Genomic DNA, 25,693 nt, shown 5'->3' with positions numbered 1-25,693 from the left:
TCCTTGGAAGGAAGGTTGGGCAATCTATTTCTGTAGTGATACTTACTTGGAAACCCAAGGAGGGGTTGCTATGAGTTGGATCCAACTCAACTGCAGTGGAGACAACCACAACACTCCCCTTCTCCCTTTCTACTCTACTACAGTGAAACTTGTGAGAGTTGGAACTTGACAGGACTGCCTTATTTTTCCAAGTCTGGCACATTTTCCACCTTTGATAGGGTTCAGTCTTACAACTTTTCTATCACTCTCTATTAATGGAACATATTTAATTTTCCTCGTCTGCAAGGTTTATGCCTTATACAAGTTCTGGCTTTCACAAGTTGTAACATGTAGACAAGTGTTAAAATCAGAAAGAGACAGATTCTGCTCTTTGTGACCCAGATAAATATTGGCCCTAGGACACAGAAGGTCTTTAGGAATGGATAATGTTGAGATTTCAATAGGGGAGATTGCTCAGGGCAGGGGTAGATTAGCCACTGTCTCCTGAAATTCATCCTTACCTTGCTTATTGGGTAATATCACACTGGCTCAGGGGACAAGAAGTTCAAGCTCATTAGGTTAGAACTGAACTCAAGATCTCTATCCCTATCCAGAAAGAAAAGCCTGTTTTACCCATAGTATTCTCTATCCCAGCTGAGGACAACTAATTTTTTTCCAATTGCTCAGGCCAGAATAACAACAACAAAAAATCCCTGAAGCCACAAATGACTTGTCTCTCTCTTGCACACCCTCTTTCCAAATTATTTTGGCTCTATGTTCAGGACAAAGCCAGATTCTGAATACTTCAATTCCTTCTGATAGGTGTCCCTGCTTCAACCTTTGCCTCGAATACTGCCCCTACTCCATCACCGTCTATTTCCATCATCTGTCACGAAGTGAACGTTCTTACAATGGAATCTAATGTCCCAGTGATCAGGGCCCCCTCACTTTGCCTTTCTGAGTCCCTTCTACTAACTTCCCTCTTCCTCACTCCTTTCCTCTGAGGTTCTCTCTTGCTCTTTCTGGCCTCAGGGCTTTTGCTCTCTACATGTTCGTTCTTTGTGAAATATTTTAAGTCCAAATATCCATTGAGATCATTTCCTCACTGTCTTCAAGGTTTTGTTCAGTTGTTAACATTCTCTTTGAGGTTCTCTAATCATCCTATTAGGAGCTCTGGTAGCATAGTGCCTAAAGCACTTGACTGCTCACCAGAAGGCTGGCGGTTCAAACCCACCAGCCACTCCTCGGAAGGAAGGTTGGGCAATCCTACTTCAGTAGTGATACTGCCTCGGAAACCCAAGGAGGGGTCGCTATGAGTCGGGTCCAACTTGACGGCACATAACAACAGCAACAATAGGTACATTAACGCCTTCTACGTTTGGCAGTTCAAACCCATGCAGCAGTACCTTGGTAAGTCCTGGAAATCTGCTTCTGAGAGGCCATAGCTTTGAAAACCCTAGGGAACAGTTTTATTCTGCTCACATGGGTTGTAATCAACTTTATGGTAACTAATAGCAGCAACAAAAATATGTCCTATACATGAGGCTTAATACCTTTATTAGTAATGCTCTTTCTGATTTTATTTATAAATTATTGCCGTGAATTCCACTAGAATATAAAGTCCTTCAGGAAAAGGGTTGTATGTTTATTTTGTTCACCAATGCATCATAACCATTAAGAAAAATGTTTGACTCACATTATGAATTTAATAAAGACTTCTTAAAGTGACAAAATGAACAAATTTCCTGACATTTCATGTTTTACTCTGTAAATGAGTGACTCTTAATAAAATACATTTTATCTCACTATCCAGCAAAAAGTAAAACTAAAAGAAATAAGGGCTGAAACCACATCTCATGGAGTATACAATTAAATTGAAAACACTTCTAGGGTCCGTTACTCTTCAACTTTCTAAAATAAAAATGTTTTCTAAGAAAAAAAAAAACATGAGTAATGATGAGGAAGTGTCAAAACACAGGAAGACTTTTTAGTTTAAAGGCTGGGAAAGTCACACTCCAATGATCTTATTTTCTTGGGGGAGGGGCAGGGGGCTGATTGTGTCCCTAGGACTGGACCCTGGTCGTTTTAAGAAACATGTGCTACTGAAGCGTAAAACTTGGTAAAACAGCAACAACACAATCTCACCTATGACCAGAATTTCACCCCAAGCTGATTATAGTTCTCAGCACCTAGTAGCTGAGTCAAAGATAACACAATATAAAACGAGTTACTTTGGTGTTACCTCGAGGGACCAGTCCCCAGAGATGTATATTGTGCTTGATAGATGGGCAATGAGAAAAATGAAGACCCTCAATGAGATGGACTGACAGTGGCTGCAACAATGGGCTCAACCATAGAGAGCACTGTGAGGATGACGCAGGATCGGGATATGTGCATGGGGTCACTATGAGTAAGAAACGACTAGATGGTACCTAGATTGAAGTTGTCAAAGACTTCACATGGCTTGGTTCTGCAATCGACGCCAATGGAAGCAGCAGTCAGGACATCAGACGACGTATAGCACTGGGCAAATCTACTACAAAAGACCTTCTCAAGTGCTGAAGAGCAAAGACGTCTCCTTAAGGACTAAGGTACGCCTGACACAAGCCATAGTATTTTCAATCATCTCATATGCATGTGAGAGCTGGACAATGAATAAGGAAGACTGAAGAAGAATTGATGCTTTTGAGTTATGGGGCTGGTGAAGAATGTTGATAGTACCATGGGCTGCTAAAAGAACTAACAGATCTGTCCTGGAGGAAGTGCAGCTGGAATGCTCCTTGGAAGTGAGAATGGCCAGAGTTTGTCTCCCCTACTTTGGTTATGTTATAAAAAGAAACTATTCCCTGGAGAAGGATGTCATGCTTGGTAAAGTAGAAGGTCAACGAAAGACGGGAGGCCCTCAACAAGATGGACAGACACAGCAGCTCAATGACCTTCTGCCTAACCAAGACTTGGTTTACACTTCCTCCTCTTTATCTATTGTTGTCCAGGTTGCCTGTGTTAACACCTCTGCAGGGTTAATATCATTTCCTTCCCTGTCTTCCTTCAAGGATTAAAATGATTAAAGTGTTCCTTCTTCTGCAGTCAGAAACCTCTACTTAGGATCAGTAGCTAAAATAGGCTTCCAATTTCAAAAACTATGAATAGGTACCAAAATGAGTTTCCAGTGAGTCAGCTGTGAGGCATACTAATTCCTGTCTAACATCCCATCAGGTCCCTCCCTGACTTGAAAACTCACTGCCTGCCTAATCCCTCATTCTCTTTCCCTGAATCTCACCATGTTAGCTGTTTCCCTTTGTTCTAAAACAAAGGAAATCACTAAAAAAAGAAAGACTAAAAAAACCTCCTATGAACAAAATATTGCATTTCAGTAAAATTTTATCCTGTGAATTCCATACTACCTGGTGCACAGTAAATGTTAAATAACTGCTTACAGTAAGAGGGAAGAGAGAGAGCTTATAAATCAGAAAATGAAATTTTTATTTCTGATCTGGGCAAAATGAATCATGTTCCTTGTTCTCAGTATCACCAACTTAGAAATATTGTTTTTCTAAGACAGCATAGCATAAAAGTTGGAATGATGCAGGAAAAATAAAATAAAGAACTATCACTGATAGAAAGTAATTTAAACTTGATTGAGATCTATCTAATTTACGTAAGTGGCATAGCGATGATTAAGAGATTCCATCTCTCACTTAGAACAATATAATAATTTTTGAACCATCTGAAAAACTTCAAAAAAAAATCTTCTTTCCTTTCCTCTTTCTTTCCTTCATCACCCTCATATTACAGGTGAGGGAAATGAAGACTCGACTCTGGGACACAAAGAGATTAAATGCCTTGCCCAAGGCCACATACACAAACAAACAGCTCAACTATCATGTGAACCCATGTCTGTCTGACTCCAGAGCTCAGGATCTCTAGAGAGGGACAGAATAATTCTCTGGATACTTTCTGGCAAGCCAAAGTTAGAGTTTTATAAGAAACAAGTTAGGCTATGCAATTGGATGAATTCTCAATGGAAGTGTCACCAAAGAGAGCACAGTATTATGATTAGACACATGTCATAATCATTAAATTACAAGAACAAAACAAAAATGATAATGTTCACATATTGATAAGAATGAAGCGTGTGTGCATTAAGGTACTGTACATTGCTACAGCACTACCATGAGGCAATTTGGTAGCATCTATCACAATCTGAAACATTCATAGTAGCTAGTACTTTGGAGAATCAATCTTACACAAATTAATTTAAAATTGGGTAAAAAGCAAAATGTACAGAAAAAGCCAACTTATCATTATTTATCATAGCAATAAATAAATAAATGAAACAAGGGAAGAAATTCCCAACAATTAGGACCACAGCTGTGATGATATTGGAATATTGATTTCATTAAATACTACATAGGTATGAAAAATAACTGATTATTATGAAGACCATTTTAGGAACATGTAAAAAGTGTTTGTGGTAAAAGCTGGTACTCCCCTCCAGCTCCACCTACTGCTGAGCACTCTGCCTCACCCATTGTGGGGCAGACACAACCTGACTATAAACACAATTCCTAAAGTGCTCAGTCAGCTCAATATGGTACACTGGTGTGAACAAGACCTAATCTAATAAATGAATTAAAAGTTGTTTTCTTATCCAGCCTCCAAAAATGCATTTATTGCTTCTAGAAAAGGTAGAAACCTTTAGTTTCTCATAAATCATTAGTTTTCTCAGCTGACCAAATAAAATGAGAAATTATATTCAAAGAATGCACAAAGTGACAAGATGAAACAAACCTATACAGTAATATTGGAAGGAAATATATCAGTAAAAATATTTGCAGTAATGAAAATCATGTTTATTTTCTTTTCAATTTTGCTCTACTTTTTATATTTGTATTCTATGGTTCTGTGCCTTTTCAAAAAAGTACCATTTTTCATCTATATGGTCATTCACATTCATTTTTAAGGTATTCATGTTTGTTTTTACAACAGCAAAGAAAGAAATTATAATATAATGAAGACTAAAAGACTTATTTCAATTGCCTTTTAAGATTTCATCAATTTTTCTCACTTAGTTTGATGTAAAAGTTTGTTTTCAAAGGAAATCAATATGTATACAGAAGGAAGATGCTTTTTACTATGGTCTAAGGCTAGGATAGAGAGTAAGTTAGTTCTGTACTGATTTTTGTTATATATTTTATTTATTAAGATTACAAAATATTGTGCTTGCTTCAGCAGCACATATACTAAAATTGGAAAGAAACAGTAAAGATTCGTATGGCTCCTGCACAAGGATGATGAGCAAACTTGTGAAGCATTCCACATTTTTAAAAGAAGAAATTGAACAGGTCATAGAAAAATTACCAAAAAAAAAGTCCTGGCCCAGATGGTTTCACTGGAGAACTCCACCAAACATTCAAAGAATTGACACCAATCCTATTCAAACTATTTGAAAACATACAAAAGGATGGAATCCTCCCTAATTTATTTTATGATGCAAGCATAACCTTGATACCAAAGCCAGGCAAAGATGTCACTCAAAAGGAAAACTACAGACCAATATCCCTCATGAATATGGATGCAAAAATCTTCAGCAAAATCCAAGCCAATAGACTCCAACAACATATCAAGAAAATCATGCAATATGAGGAAGTGGGGTTCATATAAGGTATGCAAGGATGGTTCAACATTAGAAAAACAATCAATTACCTCCACCACATAAATAAAACAATGGAAAAGAACCACATGTTCATATCAGTCGATGCAGAAAAGGCATTTGATAAAACCCAACACCCATTCCTGATCAAAACTCTCAGCAAAATAGGAATACAAGGGACATTCCTCAACATAATAAAGGGCATCTATGCAAAACCAACAGCCAACATTATTCTCAATGGAAACATTTATTCTTGTCTGGTTCCTTGCAAACAAGAACCAGACAAGGATGCCCTCTATCACCACTTCTATTCAACACTCTATTGGAAGTCCCAGCCAGGGCAATAAGTCAAGAAAGGGAAATCAAAGGCATCCATATTGGTAAGGAAGAAGTCAACTATCTCTATTTGCTGATAATATGATCCTATACCTAGAAAACCCAAGAGACTCAGCAAGAAAACTACTGGAACTAATTGAGAGATTTAGCAGGATACAAGATCAACATCCAAAAATCAGTTGGATTCCTCTAGACCAGCAAAGAGATTGCTGAAAAAGAAATAAGGAAATCAATACCATTTATAATAGCTACCAAAAATAGAAAATACTTGGGAATAAATCTTATCAGGGACACAAAAGACCTCTACAAAGAAAACTATAAAAGAAGATCTACATAAATGGAAGAACATCCCATGCTTGTGGATAGGAAGACTGAACATTGACATTGTGAAAATGTCAATTCTACCCAAAGCAATCTATACATTCAATGCAATACCAATCCAGATCCCATCAACATTTTTTAAGGATATGGAAAAACCAATCCCTAACTTTATATGGAAAGGAAAGAGACCTCAGATAAGCAAAGCACTATTGAAGAAGAGGTACAAAGTAGAAGGTATCACACAGCCACATTCCAAAACCTACTATACAGCCACAGTCATTGAAACTGCCTGGGATTGGTACAGTGACAGACACAAGGACCAATGGAATAGAATTGAGAACCCAGAAATAGATCCATTGACCTATGGTCAGCAGATCTTTGACAAAGGGCCAAAATCCATTCAATGGGGAAGAGAAGGTTTGTTTAATAAATGGTGCTGGCAAAACTGGATATCCATTTACAGAAAAATGAAACAAGATCTATACCTCACACCATACACAAAAACTAACTCCAGATGGATCAAAGACTTAAATGTGAAACCTAGAACCGTACAGTTCCTCAAGGAAAAAGTAGGAGCAAATTTAGGGGCCTTAATATATGGCATAAATAGATTCTCCAAAAGAGTCAAAAGATAACCTATAGATGGGGAAAAAAAATTTGGTAATGACATATCTGACAAGGGACATATCTCTAGAATTTATCAAAAACTCCAACACCTCAATAACAAAAAGACAAATAATCCAATTAAAAATGGGCAGAAGACATGAATAGACACTTCACCAAAGATGATAGTCAGGTGGCCATCAAATACATGAAGAAATATTCATGATAATTAGGCATTAGAGAGATCCAAATCAAAACAACAATGAGCTACCATCTTGCATCAGCACTAGTAGCAAAGTCCAACGAGAAAGAAAATAACAAATGCTGGCAAAGATGCAGAGAGATTGGAAGTCTCATACACTGCTGGTGGGACTGTAAAATGGTACAACTACTGTGGAAAATGGTATGGCAATTCTTTAAAAAGTTGGAATTAGAAATACTATTCGACCCACCATTCCATTACTAGGTATATATCCTAAAGAAGTGAGAGCCAGGACAAGAACAGACATGCACACTCATGTTCATTGCAGCACAATTTACCATAGCCAAAAGATGGAAACAACCTAGGTGTCCATCAATTGAAGAATGGATAACCAAACTATGGTACATACACACACTGGAATACCATGCAACCCTAAAGAATAACATACAATTTGAAAAACAGTGCATAACATGGATGACCTTGAAGGACATTATGCTGAGTGAAATAAGTCAATCACAGAAGGACAAATACTGTATTAGTCTGTTATTGTAAAAAATCAAGGAAAGGTTTATATACGGAAGGAAATTTTCTTTGTTGGTACCAGGGGTGGGAGAGGAGGGGAGGGAACACTGTTAGATAGGTAGAGATAAGTATTGATTTGAGTGAAGAGAAGGGCAATGTACCAAATGTGAGTTATCAACATGGTGGCATTTAGGAAGATGAAGACAAAGAGAGGTACATGGGAGGTACAGACAACAAAGATGAACCCTTTTGCACATACAGTACTGCACTGTCAGTGAAGGCAAACATGGATATATGAGTGGATAGATGGGTGGACAGGCTGAACTATTAGCTATGTGTATGCAGGGGGGAATGTGCCCAAAACTAGGTATAGGGTTGGCCAAACAATGTTTCTACAAGTGTATTGTTAAGTTCTGTAGGAATTCCCAGGTGCAGACAAGGGGCAACTTTGTAGTCACTTCTTGGGCACAGCCCACTACCCAGAAGGAGCGGGTAGTTGAACCTGGGGCTTGGGACCACAGTCACAGGGGACATCAAGCTCAATTGCCATAACATACTACACAAAACATTGTTCCACCTCCTACTTCGGCGAGTAGTGACTGGGATCTTAAAAGCTTGGCAAGCAGCCATCTAGATGCAGCAATGGGTCTCTCTTCATCCAGAGCAAAGAATAAAGAAAACCAAAGATTCATGGAAACAATTAGTCCAAGCAACTAGTACACCATGTGATCCTCAGCCTACATGACTATGAAACCAGAAGAACTAGATGGTGCCTTGCTACCACTGTCAACCACTTGGAGGGGGATCTATGTAGGAGAATCTGGATAGAGTGGGAGAACAATGTGAAACAAAATTCAAAATTATTATAAAAGTAAATAAATAAAAAGGGGTGGGGACCAAGTTTGCTGGTCTGATGGAGCCTGATGGAGCCATTAAGACTATGGTGCCTAGCTGTCCTTCAGGTCTGAAAATGAACCCACTCCTGTGGCTTCCAGTCAAACAAAAGACAGGCATGTGAGGCGAACATTTACATTAGGTACATAGATTCCTTGGAGAGAACAATCATGGGAGAATAAAAGGAGTGTATGCACAGGGACAGATTTCAGGGGGCAGGAGTGCATGGAAGGAAGGACACAGGGCAGAGGGAAGGACACAGGGAGGAAGTGGGAGGGAGCTATTGTATTGTGGTAAATTATAGTCAATGTCATGGGACAAAGTGTATGTGAACTGCTGTGTGGAAAGTGAATTTGCTCTGTAAACTTTCAGCCAAATCACAATTAAAAAAAAAAAAAAAGATATTTAGGAGATAAATATTTATCTTTGACTTAAGTATTATTTCACATGGACAGTTAAATTACCCAATACTGAAAAGTATTACTGTATATTCAGCAGTAAAATTTTTTGAGAGGGGGAAAAACCTAAAATATATAACAGTATTATACCTCTAAATGCAAACTCCTAAACTCCTGTCCTATTGCTCACTTTTACTATCATACTTGATAATATAATCAATACTTCTTCACTATTGAAGATGTTTTCCACACAACCACTCAATTAAAATTCCTTTGCCAATTCAGAGTCTTTAAGAACTACTGGGCAAAAAAGATAACAAAGAAATAAGAGTATAATTTATCTAATATAAGAAGCATATCAAAGAACTTTCCATTAACTAGGTTATATACATGTATAGAGCCTAAGGCACTTGACTGCTAACCAGAAGGCTGGTGATTCAAACCCACCAGCCACTCCTTGGAAGGAAGATTGGACAATCTACTTCCATAGTGATACTGCCTCAGAAACCCAAGGAGGGGTCACTATGAGTCAGGTTTGGCTCGATGGCAAGTAACAACAACAACATACATGTATATACATACCATCCACCTGGCAATTTGTCATACCTGGTGGCTTGTGTGTTTATGTGATGCTAGAAGTTATGCCACTGGTATATTAAATACAACAGGATCACCCATGGTGGACAAGTTTCAGTGGAGTTTAAGAGTATGACAGACTAGGAAGTAGGGCCTGATGATCTAGTTATAAAACATTGGCGAGTGACAATTTTGTGAACAGCAGTGGAACACTGCTAATTTAGTGCCAGAAGATGAGCCCCTGAGGTTGAAAGATACTTAAAATATGACTGGGAAGAGCAACCTCATCATAATAGAGTTGACTTTAATGACATGGCTGGAGTAGAGCATTTGGGACCTTTATTTGCTGATGTAGCATGACTCAAAACGAGAAGAAATAGCTGCAAACATCCATTAATTATTGGACCATGGAATGTACAAACCATGAATGCAGGACAATCTGAAGTTGTCCAAAATGAAATGAAACTCATGATTGATAACCTAGGCATTAGTGAGTGAAATGGCCTGGTATTGGCCATTTTTAATTGTACAAGCATATATGCTACTATGTCAGGACAGAAAAAAATGAAGAAGAATGGCATCACATTCATTGTCAAAAAGAACATTTCAAGATCCATCCTGAAGTACAATGTTTTCAGTGATAGGGTAATAATATGCATATGCCTACAAAGAAGACCTCTGGTAGCGTAGTGCCTAAGGCACTTGACTGCTAACCAGAAGGCTGGCGGTTCAAACCCACCAGCCACTCCTCAGAAGGAAGATGGGGCAATCTACTTCTGTAGTGATACTGCCTCGGAAATCCAAGGAGGGGTCGCTATGAGTCGGGTCCAACTTGACAGCACATAATAACAACAACAACAACAAGGAAGATCACTTAATACTACATTGGGCAAATCTGCTGCAAAAGACCTCTTTAAAGTGTTAGACAGTGAAGATTTTACTTTGAGGACTAAGGCAGCCTGATTCAAGCCATGTTATTTTCACTTAACTCATATAAATGTGAAATTTTGACAATGAGTAAAGAATACTGAAAAAGAATTGATGCTTGGAATTATGACATTGGTAAAGAATTCTAAATGGACTGTTAGAAGAACAAACAAATCTGTCTGGGAAGAAGTGTAACCAGAACGTTCCCCAGAAGCCAAAATGGCAAGCCTTCACCTTGTACTTTGGATATGTTATCAGGAGGACCTAATCCCTGCAGAAGGGCATCACGCTTGGTAAAGTAAAAGGTCAGCGAAAATATACCCTTAGTGAGATGGACTGACCTGGTGGCTTCAATACAGCAACAATTGTGGGATGACCCATGACCAAGGAGGTTTAGTTCTGTTGTACTTAGGTTTTCTCTGAGTTAAAACTGACTCGACAGCACCTATCAACACATACATACCTATAACCATCTACAAACAGAAAAGGAAAAACAAAACTAATATATATTAAGTATATTTTATGATTCAGGTCCTACAGCTAATATGATACATACATTACATTATTTAATCTCCAGAGAAACCCAGTGAGGTTATAAATAAGTTAAGATTCAGAATGTCATCTGGTGAAGATTACTCGGCTAGAACGTAAATTCTAAAGACTAGAAACTCTTTAAGACTAAGGACCACGGCTTGCTAGCTCAGTATTCCAGTGCCTAGTGCAGCCGCCCTCCAACAAAGAATGTTTAAAAGCTTAAGAATGAAATTGAATTTGAAACCTGGTTGATCCAAGCCAATGTTCTGCTCTCACTGAAAACAAACAAACAAAATCATAAAATGCAATCCCTCAGGGCTATATGTAAGTAATGATAACCAGAAGAGGGTGGTCAGAGGAAACAAAAAGCTCTGTATTCCTAAACAGAAACATTTACTTGAATTTACCTACTTAAAATGCCACATGTTAATAGGACAGAGGTACCTGACAAGTTAACTGAAGAAACAAAATTATTTTCACAATTTATTAAATCAGTAGAAAAAACAAATAATAATAATAACAAAAAATACTGCTTTTTTTGAAGGTTGCATTTGTATTTTATTTGATTCAAGGTTTTCCACGAGCTTGGCATGGTAATATGAACTTGTCAGCAATATTTTACTTCATAAACCTCTAAACTATTTTTCTGGAAGTTCGGCAGAAATAAGAGGCTACGCAACCACTTTTGTTTTACTGCTTTTGTATCCATTACACAGAAGGTACACACCATAGGGCTCCTTTCTGGAATACTCAGCAGAATCTGCATATTCTCGTTTGTCGGCTTCTATCAATACAGTGGCAGGTATATGGGCTATTAGTTGTTTCCATTTTAGAATTGTGAGTTTCTTTGGGCTCTGAAAGCATTTTGAACTCTTTGTTTTAAAATTTTCCTTTCAGGTAATTGGTAATTTTACAGGAACTTAAAATTTTTGAATTCAAGATGAGTGCTTACACAACACTATCTTTGCCACCATAAAATTATATAAATTACGGATATGGAAAATCTATTATGAGAACCAAGACTCTCTCTGCTCCATGCATTAAAAAAATGTCAATTTCTTTTGTCCCAACAAAAATGTTCAAAAACAAATATAACACAAATAAGGATACAATTTCCTAACAATTTTTATTTCCTTTTTCAGATGTCAAACTACACGGACTTCACTTTTCCAAAGTTATTTATCCTCTCAATGTATCATAAACCCATTGTCATTGAGTCAACCACGTAGGACAGAGTAGAATTAACTTCCCCATGGGGTTCCTGAGACTATAAATCTTTATGGAAGCAGACTACCACACCCTCCACAGAACTGCTGGTGGGTTTGAAAGGCCAGCCTTTCCATTAGCAACTGAATGCTTAACCACTGTGTCACCAGAGCTCCTCACTAGTGCATCATAGCATATAGCACATTACTTCAAGAAGAGCTTAAATTACAAGTCAAAGGGAAGAGGGGTCCTATGAGGGCACACTTACCCCCAATCAGGAGTTGGTGCTTACAAATTCTTTATAAAATATATATTGTATATATCTGATATACTTTTCTATCCTAGCCCTCCTACAAAAATGACAAATATATGCAACACTTTAGGTCAGTGTTAGACACAGAAGAGCAGCTAAAAATTATTTAACAGAAAAAAAAAAAATCATAGTTTGATCATTTACAAATATTCTACATATTTTCAAGTACTAGAAATTGAAATGGGCAAATTCTAGGAAGGACTGATAGATTAATGATCAGACATGAAGTCCTAAATTCAGGTTCATGTAGGTGATCATCTCCACTGACAGAATAATCCATTGGGATACGATACAGGCCAGGCCTGCCATTCTCCGAATCTACTGGGCCTGGGACACAGCATACACATAATTGTCCATGTCCACTCACTAGTTATCATCACCCAGATTTGCACACTCTTGTGTCATGGCTAAGCACTGTTCTATAACATTGAGCTAATACAGCTATATGGTAGATCATAAAGAGGATGGTACAAAGGCAGTCATACATAGAAAATCATGCTAAAAGTTCAGAGGACGGGGCAAGGAAGCCCCAGCTCAAGTCTTTCAATGATTAGGAAAGAGAGCACCTACTACTGGCTTATGTTTTCCCTTCCCTGAATGTAGAATTAGAGATCTGAGAAGCTAAACTGACCAAATATTCTCTATGTGATACTAATTGAATCCTTTACTACAAGCAGTGCCTTAAAATTTACTGCAAAAAAAAGGTGTCATTTGAATATAATCAATGTGCCTGCCTAAGCATTCTTTCTCACTGATATGCTAACCCAGTCCTCAGGTGCACTATGATTTCCATTTTTCAGATAAAACTGCTGAGTCCTAGAGAGATCAAGTGTCTGTACAAGTTAAGAAGGCGAGTAGTAATCTAGCAGGAACAAGATCTGCACTAAGGTCTTTTGACTCCAGATTCATTCTTATTTTCCATTTAGAGTTTTAAGAATTTAAGATATTAGGAAACTGCATGAGGCACTGAGAATTTAATGGTGAGTGAGATGGTCCTTATTTACAATAAGCAAATAGCTTAATGGGAAAGAGATCATTCATCAGGAAATCATGATGCAATGATGTAAGGGGTATGATACGGGTAACCCAGTAAAATATCAGTAAATCTTTTGCACAGACTTGGAAGATTTAGAGAAGTCTCTGGAGTGGAAGTGATATCTTAAATAGGGAAGAGCCTGTGATTATATTTCTAGTATAGTACAGTTTGAAATTACCTTTAGACAAAATAAACAAACAAGCAAACTTCCTTATAAAACAATCTTATCATTGTTCTTTGAGACCATAATATTTGGCCACTTCATAACTATATTTATAATTTATAATAAAAGAAGATTTATAATTTGAAAGAAAATAACTTTAACTGAACAAAATCTTAATATATGGCATTATGTGTTAGATAACTTTTGTGTAGCCCAGTGAAGACATGGGTAGCAGAGTTAATCCAAGTGGGTGAAATCAAATCTATGCTGGTAACTCTGCCATTACCAAGACAAAGAAATAGAAATGAAGGACCTAGGGATCATGGGAGTCCTGGGTTGGCCATAAACTCAGGGATGTGGATCATTAACTTCTCTTTGCTAGAACTGCATTCTCATTTATAAAATAAGAACTTGCTCTGTGGGTGTTTCTCAATGTGACACCATTGACATTATGTGAAGTACAGTCCTTCATTACGTAGAACAATTCCTAAATCATTAGACCATTAGCATTCATAACCTCCCAAAAATGCCAGTGGTGCCCCCATTAGTGAGACAGGCAAAAATACCCTACCTCTTTCCAAATGGCCCCCTACTCCTTTATGGAGAAGCATCTTGGGTTGACTATCCATAGATCTTGAGGTTTCTAACTCTGTCATCCATAACTGTGTTTAGACCTATTAGAATAATAAAACCAAACCAAACACACTGCCATTGAATCAGATACAACTCATATAGACCCCTCCTTGGGTTTCCCAGGCAGTATCACTATGGAGATAGATTGCAGTACCTCCCTTCTGATGAGTGGTGGGTTTGAACCGCCAGCTTTCTAGTTAGTAGTCAAATGCCAAAAACAGCATGTAATTATTAGGGAATATGCCACTCTTTGACATACTATCTTCACTTAAAAAAAAATAGTAATCTTTGAGCTGGGATTCACTAACTAAATTTTTATAAATTCACAGAGTTGACAGCTGCTTGGAGAATACCTCGTATACACTGATTATTTTATACATCAGAAAACCTAGTGAAACTGTCACCTAATGGCATCAGAATTAGGTAGCCTAATACCTGATCCAGGACACTTTTTTATAGCATTATGCTTCCACCCATCTGATACACCCACATTTTCCCTAAGTTCTATCTTCCCACTGAAAAATGAGCACTTTGCAACTTGGAGGAAATTTTCTCCTAAAAGTACAGTTCCACTTACTGCTCTCTAAGAGATCATCTACTTAGTAGCTTGTAGAGACATAAAAAGAAAAGTGCATACCTAAGGTGAACAACGGCTCAGTTTCTTAATGGGAGGCCCTAGAGCATGAAAAAGGGAACATATTGCAATCTTTCTCTAACCAATTTTATTATTTGGATTTCAATCATGCTGAATCTGTGGTAATTACCCACATACAGCTATTTCATGACTCCTATAAACCTTTGCTTTATATTATTTTCTCACAGGAACTGGTCACATTAGTCGAGAATCTAATATTCGTTCTAAAATAGGTGCAAGTGTGGGAAGATCACAAGAAATTAATATGCATACAGAAGGCGGATGTTTACAAGAAGAGTGCTAACTTATATGGCACTGGTGGGAAAGTGAGATGTTATTCCTAGTCATTTCCACATTGTGCTCCCTCACATCTTCCTGTAAATATTATGAACTTTCATTTGTTTTTACATAGGAGGACATGCATAGAGAGTGAGCTAATACTTGTATAGTGTTTTATGAATCACAAAACCCTTTGGGACAACATGATCATTTGCTTCTTCTAAATTCTGTGCTCAGTAATTGCCATTTTACAGCTATGAAAACTGAGAGGAGTCTAAAAGGTTAAAAAATCTGCCCAAAACAACACTGTTAGCAATAATACAGTCACTTTGGGTAGCAATGAATTACTTAATATGGCCGTTCTAGCCACGATCTTTGTGACTCCCAACAGATGACTGGGTGGGACCATGCAAATATGAGGTGCTTGTGGCCTGACAAAGGGCTTGGATAGTGTTTTTGTTGTTGTTATGTGCCGTCGAGTAGGCCCCGACTCATAGTGACCCCTCCTTGGGTTTCTGAGGCAGTATCACTACGGAAGTAGATTGCCCCATCTTCCTTCCGAGGAGTGGCTGGTGGGTTTGAACTGTCAGCCTTCTGGTTAACAGTCAAGTGCCTTAGGCACTATGCTGCCAGAGCTCCCTGGATATTGTGTTAATAATGTAAATAATGTACATGCACACTTGTGAGAGAGGGCAATGCAAATAAGTTGTATGGAACCCTAATGTAGGGATTGGTCAAGTTTGTCATCTCATTTGGCCTAAAATGAGCCATCCCAGAGGCAGAAAGGGGGCTCTCACAACCATTAAGAAAGAAAACCAGGAGTGGAGTATGTCCTTGGACCCCATATCCCTATGCTGAATCTCCTTTACCCAGGAGACGGAGAAAGGGCTACAACACTTTGCTGAGATGGCAAGAAGCCCCAGCAGACCTGAAAGCAGACCCAGCAGGAGACAGTGCAGCAGGCTTCCAGACCCATGGAGTGAGAGAGCTGAGTGTCTTGGGCTGAGGCTTACATACTGGTGGAGAGGAGTGCTTCCAGGTAGTTACTGTTGTTGTTATGTGACGTCGAGTCGGACCTGACTCATAGTGACCCCTCCTTGGGTTGCCAAGGCAGTATCACCACAGAAGTAGATTGCCCAACCTTCCTTCTGAGGAGTGGCTGGTGCGTTTGAACCAACAGCCTTCTGGTTAGCAGTCAAGTGCCTTAGGCATTCTGCTACTGGCAGAGCTAAAAGAACTATGTGACACTTGCCTAATCAGGGTAGAGCCCTCAGATCAGAAAGGCCAAGGGCCAGAGAGAGCCACTGCTGAGCAGAGGCTATCTTGATCAAAAAACTATATCCTGAGTTGTGCCCAATCCTTAATTGTAACTGTTATTTCCCTAATAAACCCCATAATCATGAGTACTGTGTGGAGTTCTGTGTGTCCATTTCAATAGATTATCGAATCGAGCAGAGAAGTAGAAAGTACTGTGGTAGGAACATTTTGTGTTAGAAACAGTAAAAAGGCTGGAGGGGGGAGGTATGTCTGACCTCCACCTCATAAGAATCAGCTTTGTGGTTTGGATGTTGCTCTGGATCCTCCTTTCCCTTTGTGAAATTACAGGAGGTCAGATGCTGCCCTCATATCCTTTTTGCACACACCTTAAATCTAAATCTTTTCAATTGAGATGTAAAGCTCCTTCATTTGCCCAAGATTTTCTCATAATAAATAATTATGACATCTTTGTGCCCCTACAATACCCAAAAGAGACACTGACCTAACACCTCACTGCACTTATAAACATAACTCCTCATACCAGTTGTGAACTTTTGTAGGCTACCAACCACGTCTGCTTTCTTTTCTTATAGCCAGCACTTAACACAACACCAGGCACATCACTGGTACTTAATAAATCCTCACTGAATGCATTTTAAAAATGCCAGCTCCGCATTAGTTTTGTATTTTACTCCCTATGTTAAGGCACTTGACTGCTAACCAGAAGGCTGGCGGTTTAAACCCACCAGCCACTCCTCAGAAGGAAGGCTGGGCAATCCTACTTCCGTAGTGACACTGCCTCGGAAACCCAAGGAGGGGTTGCTATGAGTCGGGGCCGACTTGATGGCAAATAACAACAACAACAACATGTTAAAAATGGTGGGTTACTGAGTTGAATTATCAGATACAGCACATGGTGAAATGGTGTCATTCCTAACTAACTTGAGGAAATTCAGATTATAATATGTTCATTAGAGTCAAATTTGCAAAAACTCACCCTTGTTTATTAATAAATGAGTAACAAGCTAAAATATAGAAATTAAGATCAAAATATTTGTGAAATTCTGTAACTGGTTCTAAATTTCACATCATATCCCTATTCAACAACACTGAGAAATGAATTTTCATTGTCATACTAGTGTGGATGAGGAGGTCAAAGAAAGGACAGCTTTTAATATAGTTTATGAAGAATGAAGCTACAATTAAACAAGCCTTTATCTGTATGAAATAGAAAGATCCTGCCAAAATATACAAATATTTCCAGAGGACAGACTTTCATCAAAATTAATTCACTCATCTCTTCAACCTGCATGGCTATTCTACTCCGGGCACAGATAACCCAAGTAGAAACTTCAAGGAGCTTGCAGTCTAGTTCTGTTATTTGCATTTTCTCCCCCATACAATTCTGTTCCCTCTCCAGTGTAATGTTAATAGAAACTCCAGCTTGAATATAAGAGATAAAACAGAGGCTGCTCTAGTTAAAAAGGAAATGTGGGAGGGACGTGAAGGAACCACAAAAGCTCAACTTCCCTTGTTCCCTGGAAGCCAATTTCTCCCCAGAAGTCAGTTAGAAAATCATTGTTCTAGACTTCCAAGCAGCTGGATTTGAAGCCTATGTTTAGATTTTCCTCTCTGTCCACATGACCAGCATTAGCGTAAAGTACAATGTTTCTGTTCACCATCTTATCAATAGGCACCTCACCCTCCATTTCTTCTCAAATTTCCTAGTCCTTTATTGTTCTTTCTTAATCTTCCCTTTCACTATTCTTCCATTCTTCCTATTCCCAGTACGCCATTTCCCACACTAAAAGTACTAAATGCCTGTCATTGTTCTTAGCTGTGTAGTATAGCTAAGAACTATATGGATAACATTGAGAAGAATGGGAATTCCAGAATACTTGATTATACTCATGAAAAACTTGTACATAGATCAGGAGGCTGTTGTTCGAACACAATAAGGGGATACTGCATGGTTCAATATCAAGAAGGGAGTGCGTCAAAGTTGTATTCTTTCACCATACTTATTCAACTTGTATGCAGAGCAAATAATCCAAAAAGCTGGATTATATGAAGAAGAACAAGGCATCAGGAATAGAGGAAGACTCATTAACAACCTGTGATATGCAGATGACACAACTTTGCTTGCTGAAAGTGAAGATGACTTGAAGCACTTAGTGATGAAGATTAAAGACTACAGTCAGCAGTATGGATTATACCTCAATGTAAAGAAAACAAAAATCCCCCAACTGGTCCAATAAACAGCTTCACAATAAATGGAGAAAAGACTGAAGTGATCAAGGACTTCATATTACTTGGTTCTATAATCAACACCAATGGAAATATCAGTTAATACATCAGGCAATGTATTGCATTGGTCAAATCTGCTGCAAAATAGCTCTTTCAAGTGTTAAAGAGCAAAGATGTCTCCTTAAAGACTAAGGTGTGCCTAACCCAAGCCATGGTATTTTCAATCGCCTCTTATGCATGTGAGAGTTGGACAATGAATAAGGAAGACTGAAGGAGAGTTGATGCTTCTGAGTTGTGGTGTTGGTGAAGAATACTGAGAGTATCATAGACTGTCAAAAGGATAAACAAATCTGTCCTGGAAGAAGTGCAGCCGGAATGCTCCTTGGAAGTGAGAATGGCCAGACTTGGTCTCACCTATTTTGGTCTTGTTGTCAGAAGGATATCATGGTTGATAAAGTGGAGGGTCAACAAAGAAGGGGGAGGCCATCAATGAGATGGATTGATACAGTGGCTGCAACGATGGGATCAGGGAAAGCAAGGATTGTGAGGCTGGCACAGGACCGGGCAGCGTTTCATTCTGCTGAGCATAAGGTCACTATGAGTTAGAGACGACTTAATGGCACCTAACAACAACAGCAGCAATGTACTATATACAAAAAAGCAGGTCTTGTTTCTCAAGGAATATTAGGATGGAAGTTCTGTGCAGAGTCCACACCCCAAAGAAGCAACCAGTCCAGAATGAAGCAGATGGATGCATAAATAAGGCAAACAGAAGCCACTGCACTCAGCTGATAAGGAAGGGTTCCTTAAACAGTTTGCAGAATTGACTACAAGGGAGTGGGGCATATTGGTTCTGTGCCAAGGTGTTTCTATGCTAGGATTTAACTGACTTATTTTTTTCTATTTTATTTTCAATTTTATTTATGGAAAATCATGCCAAATAGTTATTACTGTATAAAAATAAAATTTTAAATCACTCAAGTATTCCTGTCAGGGCACTTAGAAGATATGACCAATATTTGATGCAACAGTGACCCTATGACAGTGTAGTCAGTTTAAGCTTTTCCTTCATCCCTCAAAGGAGTTTGACCAAAGGCATCAAAACCAAGGCAGCAGTCACCCTGTCACGACACAGTGTTTGCCTATCACTGTGCATATTCTAAATAACCAAAAGAACAAAACAGCAAGAGCTCTCCTTATGGAGGAAATACTATCATAGAACAACCAAGATGAGTAATGACAAAAGTGGACAAGGTCCCGGTGCCCATCTCAGGAAAAAGCAAGGTAGACAGAAAGAGGGATGAGAGAAATAACATAAAAAGTATCAAGAGAAATGGATGAAATAATGCTGACACCAGAGCCGATGGTCATCTGGAATGAGCCAGTGTTATCACCACACTAAATGTCTTCCACTCAAGTTCATAAATGAATAGCCATTGCTCCAATCCCTCTCCCATCAATAATAATGATTCAGATACTAAAGTAGAAATTAGTTAGGCCTCCCAGATCTTGATTCGCCTCCAGGAACATTGTACAACTGGCCACTGCTGTGCTCTATGATCTATTACAGTGTTTTAGTATTACTCATGACAGAGATCCATTTATATAGAAAAATGTTTAGGTAGAATGTCATAGGAAAGTAAACAAAATATAAGTTCACTTCACAGGGAACTCTTTTTAGAGGGATATCTGTTTCAAATGTTCACTGATATTGGAATACCTTATATGATACTCAGGTATAAATAGTCTTTACCTTTTGTTTCCATTATCTCCTTAGAATCAAGTATATGGGATTTTTAACATTGGCATTATATGATTAAAATGATGTGCTCACATACACATGCAAGCCACCTCAAAACTTTAGGAATGACACTGCCTTTCTAACGAGTCCATTAAGGGGAAGAGCAATGTTGTAGACTCAGGACCCAAAATGGTAACTCATAGAGGATCTCAATAAATAAATCAGATTACTAAAAGGTCTTAAGTAGAGAACTAAAGACCAGACCCATGTCACAAAGTCAATAAAACAATTCTAATAAATTTTAAGAAATATATTGTTACAATCCCACTTCCAAATTCCCTCCAAGCTTTATGAGATCACTTGTGAATGTATCAGGGAAAAAAATAAAAGAAGGAATAAAGGTGTCAGATCCAAGAATCAGAGTAGAGCCCACAATTATTATATTCCCATTTTAACTCATATAGTGCCTTGCAAGTAATTATAATAACAGAAAGCATCTATATGTCAATGTACAATTTACAAAGATATTCATAGATATTGTTGTTGTTGTTACGTGTTCGAGTCGCAAGTGACTCATAGAGACCCCTCCTTGGGTTTCTGAGATGGTATTATTACAGAAGTAGATTGCCTAACCTTCCTCCCAAGGAGTGGCTGGTGGGTTTGAACCGCCAACCTTCTGGTTAGCAGTCAAGTGCCTTAGGCACTACTCTACCACCTCGGAAACCCAAGGAGAGATTGCTATGAATCAGAATCAACTTGACAGCAGTGAGTTTGGTTTGGTTTGGTTGAGTTGGATCAACTTGATAGCACCAAGTTTGGATTATTTTGTCCATTTTATAGATAATAAAACTGAGAATCAGAGAAGGTACTTTCAGAAAATAAAAGAGATAGGGGATGGATATCTATTAAATTCATAACTGCCTGTCCTAACCTTTTAAGAAGCCTTTGAACAAAAAATAAACATCCAAAGGCAACTCCTATGCATTCCCTGGATGGCAGACAATTGTCACTTCTTCCAAGATGTCTCTTTAGCAGCCTAGACTAGGCTAAATCTCTTTATTTTATGCCTTTGAAGAACATTTTGATTATTTTCACATTATGAATTCTCTTCCCACTAGAAATCTTAGATCAGAAGCCAACAAGCAACAGACATTCCCACAACTATTCAGAACAAGTCTATCTAACTCATTTCCCTCTATTTATACCCGGGACCTGTTACAGGATCTGGCATTTGCTGGATATATCAATAATAAATGAATGAGCCTAAAGTAAAGGAGGCACACTTGATTTGGAATTAAGAAGTGGCTTAAAACTCAAGGGAGCTTAATATAAAATGAATGAAGGGAAACACGATATTCTGTGGAAGGAGTATATCACAGAATATCTAACTAGATCAAAGACAAAAGTGGTAATTTATGGATTAGAAAAGAAACAGAAAAGAAACAATATTTATGAGATGCTCCAACTATCTATGAACTTCCAGAATTCTGAATTGTTTTGCACTATTCTTTCATTAATTGGGATATGGAAACAAATATAGAAACTTTTTCTCTAGATGTGACCCTGAGATAAAAATTGTTTTGGTGAGGTTTATAATAGGCAAATCTCAGTTGAACACCATTTTCTAAAGTAGATCCATTAAGAGTTAATAAGGGTATATCAGGAACTATCCTGTCAGTCATGGATTTAGATTTTAGGAAAGTAAATTCTCAAAGTTCCAGATAAAAATTTAAGTGTAATCCCAAAGGCAAACATGCAAAAATGGAAAAGATTTTAAAATTGAGAGTGCAAGCTATAAAATGTTGGCTTAGAATGATCAGAGCCGACACGACAGCACATAACAACAACAACAACAAATTCAACAAAGGAAACATGCTAATAATATGCTAGTTTAAATAGGTTAAAATGTGTATCTACCTGTTCTGTTATGATTATACAAATTGGCTTTGGGGCCAAACAAGGCCAGATTTGAACATCAGCTCAGCAACATACCAACTAGGAGGTCTTAAAGCTCTCAGTCAACTCTGTCTATAAAACTTAGATAATACTTGTTTCATAAAGTTTTTGTGAAGATTAAATCAGATCAAAGTGCTTAACACAGTGCATGGCACATAGTAAATGTCTGACTAAATGCTGTTTTTGTGTGTGTACCAGGGCAGTGATGTTGGTGTTCAGTTAACAGTAGTATTACTTTGCTGTCATCATCAGGGCGGTGACGGTGTCATATGAGGAGTAGCATTATCATTATTCTTAGCATCACATCATCATCCTCAAGATCATTATCATTATTTCCAAGAACATGAGCCGTGGGCAGAGAGAAAGTGCTTCTATGTCACTTTAGAATAAGGAAACCAGCAAAGAAGATAAAAGAAATAACAAAGAAGCTTAATGATTAAAATATATTTTCATGACAGATAACAGTGAAAAAGGCAAAATACCTTGAATCCTATTTTATTTCTACTTCTCTATGAAGGGAAATGACAGTAAACACTGAAAGAGAGAAAAATTGAAGCCATAAGATTTAAAAAAAAAAAAGAAAAAAAGTTTAAGCACATACTACCACTATGTTTAAACCCAGATAAATTATATTCCGAGGAAATGGAATAATTTGCAGTTAAATGTGATCACATAGCATGGTGAATATTACTTGTGTTGTCACAAGAAACTAACTAAAACCTAGAGGCATACAATTGTGAAACTCATGTTGAAAAGGTTGGCAGGGGAGAAATTTTCAAAATTTCAGATCAGTGAGCATTGCTCACTAGTGAACTTCCTGCACAGGTGTTTTGGAAGCACACAGGAAAGGGAGCAATGACCACCACATATTGAATGTGGCAGAGATACTGAATAGAAGCCTAGACTATCTGACATCTAGGTTTCTTCCCAAGAGACTCTCAGAATCAAAATCCTATGATTCCATAATTTTACACAAATCAGCCAAAATAGAACTGTAATGGAACTCCAGAGCTCAGTTTCAGCTACTGGGCAGGCTTCAAATAAATCATTCCAGGAAAAAAAGTGTCTCTCCTGCTCCAAATAGCTAAATAATAAAGAATCTGCTTTGATGAAAACCTGACCCTCAATCCTCTAGCCTGACTCATTTTGAGGAATATGCCATTTTATTTAGGGTTAGACTCGCACAGAGTGGTATTATGACACATAAATTCTAACACAGAATGGAATTTATACATTCTGGCAACAAATTAAATTGAATAAATTAAATAAAACAAATGTTCATACACCAACAAGAGAGTTTCCTAATGGTTGAAACCAAATGTCAGTTTTTTCATATGCTTTACAGATTTGTAGGGATTTCTCCTTTAAAGGACCTTTTTTTCTGATTCAAATATCAAAAAAAAAACAAAAAACAAAAAACTGTACAGTGCTTAAAAATAATATTATTGTTTTTAGCTGCCATCAAGTCAGTCTCTGATATATGGTGATCTTATAAGTGCAATTTATAGGTGTTCTGGTAGCATAGTGCCTAAGGCATCTGAGTGCTAACCAGAAGGTTGGAGGTTCAAACCCACCAGCTACTCCTCAGAAGGAAGGTTGGGCAATCTTCTTCTGTAGTGATACTGCCTTGGAAACCCAAGGAGGGGTCGCTATGAGTCAGGTCTGACTCCACAGCACATAACAACAACAACACTATAAGTGGAATACTGCCTGGTTTATGATCAGACCATTGAGATCCACAGGGTTTTCATTGGCAGATCTTCAGAAGTAGATCACCAGGCCTTTCTTCTCACTCCATCTTAGTCTGGAAGTTCCCCTGAAACCTGTCCAGTATCAAAGCAACACCCAAGCCTTTACTGACAGATGGGTGCTATCTGTTCATGAGGTACATAAGCTGATGGATCGAACCTAAGTTTTCTACATGGAAGGCACAAATTCTACCACTAAACCACCCCTGTCTTCTTGCAAATGATAGAAACTGTTCACTGGTATCTTTAAATCCAATTAATTTCCTTAATGACTGAATAGCAACAACAACAACAACAACAACTCTGTTCTAAGATCGCTATTTTCTTCCAGGAAAGAATTCAGTAACAAAATGGATTATCATTATCGAAGACTCTTGATGTCAGCAAAATGCAAATAGTAAGAGAAGTCACCAAGAATTCCAGGAAAGGACAGTCCATGACTAAGAGGTAAACCAGGGCAGGGTTCGGTCAGAGAAACCAGAAGAAACAGTTTCAAGAAGGATGAAGAAGTCAAGTAAGATAAAAGCAACAAAGAAATGGACAGTTAGATTTGTGAATATGGAGATTACTGATGTTCTTCATTTAAAAAGAAAAAAATGGATCTTGTCAAACAGTAGGAGTAAGTAGAAGTAGACACCCACTGGTTGTTAGACAATGTATAGTGACAAACTGGTGAGAACAGTTATAGCCCAACCACTCTTTTCAAAAAGTTGTTGTTGTGAAGGAAAGTAGAATAATGGGGTGGTAATTTAAGGGCCACTATTCAGTCACATAAGGAGCTCTGGTGGTGAGTGGTTAAAGCAGTTGGTTGCTAACCAAGAAGTTGGTGGTTTGAACCCATCAGCCACCCATGGAAGAAAGATGTGGCATTCTTCTTCCATAAAGATTTACAGCCCTGGTAACACAGTGCAAGTGGCTATTAGTTGGAATTGATTCCAGTAAAGTGATTTTTGAGATTCAGTCACATGGAACTATAATGTTTATTCAGTCTGTCTCACATATACACATACATATATGTGTGTGTGTGTGTGTATCTATGTATCTATCTATATATACACACACACGTACATATAGGTATATGTACACACATATACATTTACATATACATATACCTATTATGGGAGCTCTGGTAGCATAGTGGCTAAGGCATTTGACTGCTAACCAGAAGGCTGGCGGTTCAAACCCACCAGCCACTCCTCAGAAGGAAGATGGGGAAATCTACTTCTGTAGTGATACCGCCTTGGAAACCCAAGGAGGGGTCACTATGAGTCGGGTCTGACTCCACAGCACATAACAACAACAACAACATACCTATATATATCTATAGGCACTCTGGTGGCTCAGTGCCTAAGGCATTTGACTGCTAACCAGAAGGCTGGTGGTTCAAACCTATTAACCACTCCTCAGAAGGAAGGTTGAGCAATCTACTTCTGTAGTGATACTGCCTTGGAAACCCAAGGTCACTATGAGTCGGGTCCAACTCGATGCAGGGCATTGCATTGTGTTGCATATATATAATAAAGAGCTCTGGTGGT

At 38.2% G+C, this 25,693-nt stretch overlaps 1 protein-coding gene and 1 non-coding gene across 2 annotated transcripts in view; one reads left to right on the top strand and one right to left on the bottom strand.

Annotated features, from left to right (window-relative positions):
• MMP16 (matrix metallopeptidase 16) overlaps positions 1–25,693 on the bottom strand; it is a 351,037-nt gene that overhangs the window by 264,472 nt on the left and 60,872 nt on the right. The window lies entirely within an intron of this gene.
• LOC122151485 lies at positions 5,199–5,305 on the top strand. Its single transcript, XR_006164171.1, has one exon. It is a non-coding gene; the product is annotated as a U6 spliceosomal RNA (small nuclear RNA).

This window comes from Orycteropus afer, unplaced genomic scaffold (genome assembly GCF_000298275.1).
Source record: "Orycteropus afer afer isolate SDZICR_OR568_19922 unplaced genomic scaffold, OryAfe1.0 scaffold00479, whole genome shotgun sequence".
NCBI classification, from domain to species: Eukaryota; Metazoa; Chordata; class Mammalia; order Tubulidentata; family Orycteropodidae; genus Orycteropus; species Orycteropus afer.
The sequence above is the reverse complement of the archived record's forward strand: the minus strand, read 5'-3'. Positions and strand labels throughout refer to the sequence as shown.